Source organism: Mustela nigripes, chromosome 7, assembly GCF_022355385.1.
Source record: "Mustela nigripes isolate SB6536 chromosome 7, MUSNIG.SB6536, whole genome shotgun sequence".
Classification (NCBI taxonomy): domain Eukaryota; kingdom Metazoa; phylum Chordata; class Mammalia; order Carnivora; family Mustelidae; genus Mustela; species Mustela nigripes.
Genome location: NC_081563.1, coordinates 50,399,251 through 50,399,838, shown reverse-complemented (window position 1 = coordinate 50,399,838; position 588 = coordinate 50,399,251). Strand labels below are relative to the sequence as shown.

At 40.8% G+C, this 588-nt stretch overlaps 1 protein-coding gene across 1 annotated transcript in view; it reads left to right on the top strand.

Moving 5' to 3' along the window:
• Window positions 1-588, top strand: part of ALMS1 (ALMS1 centrosome and basal body associated protein) — a 197,964-nt gene that overhangs the window by 195,140 nt on the left and 2,236 nt on the right. The window lies entirely within an intron of this gene.

The window sequence follows — 588 nt, the reverse complement described above, 5'->3', positions numbered from 1 at the left end:
GGAAGCATAATACTTCATAGTGTATATGGACCACATCTTCCTTATCCGTTCTTCCATTGAAGGACATCTTGGTTCTTTCCACAGTTTGGCGACCGTGGCCATTGCTGCTATGAACATTGGGGTACAGATGGCCCTTCTTTTCACTACATCTGTATCTTTGGGATAAATACCCAGTAGTGCAATTGCAGGGTCATAGGGAAGCTCTATGTTTAATTCTTAAGGAATCTCCACACTGTTCTCCAACACCAACAGTGTAAGAGGGTTCCCCTTTCTCCACATCCTCTCCAACACACGTTTCCTGTCTTGCTAATTTTGGCCATTCTAACTGGTGTAAGGTGGTACCTCAATGTGGTTTTAATTTAAATCTCCCTGATGGCTAGTGATGATGAACATTTTTTCATGTGTCTGATAGCCATTTGTATGTCTTCATTGGAGAAGTATCTGTTCATATCTTCTGCCCATTTTTTGATATGATTATCTGTTTTGTGTGTGTTGAGTTTGAGGAGTTCTTTATAGATCCTGGATATCAGCCATTTGTCTATACTGTCATTTGCAAATATCTTCTCCCATTCCGTGGGTTGCCTCTTA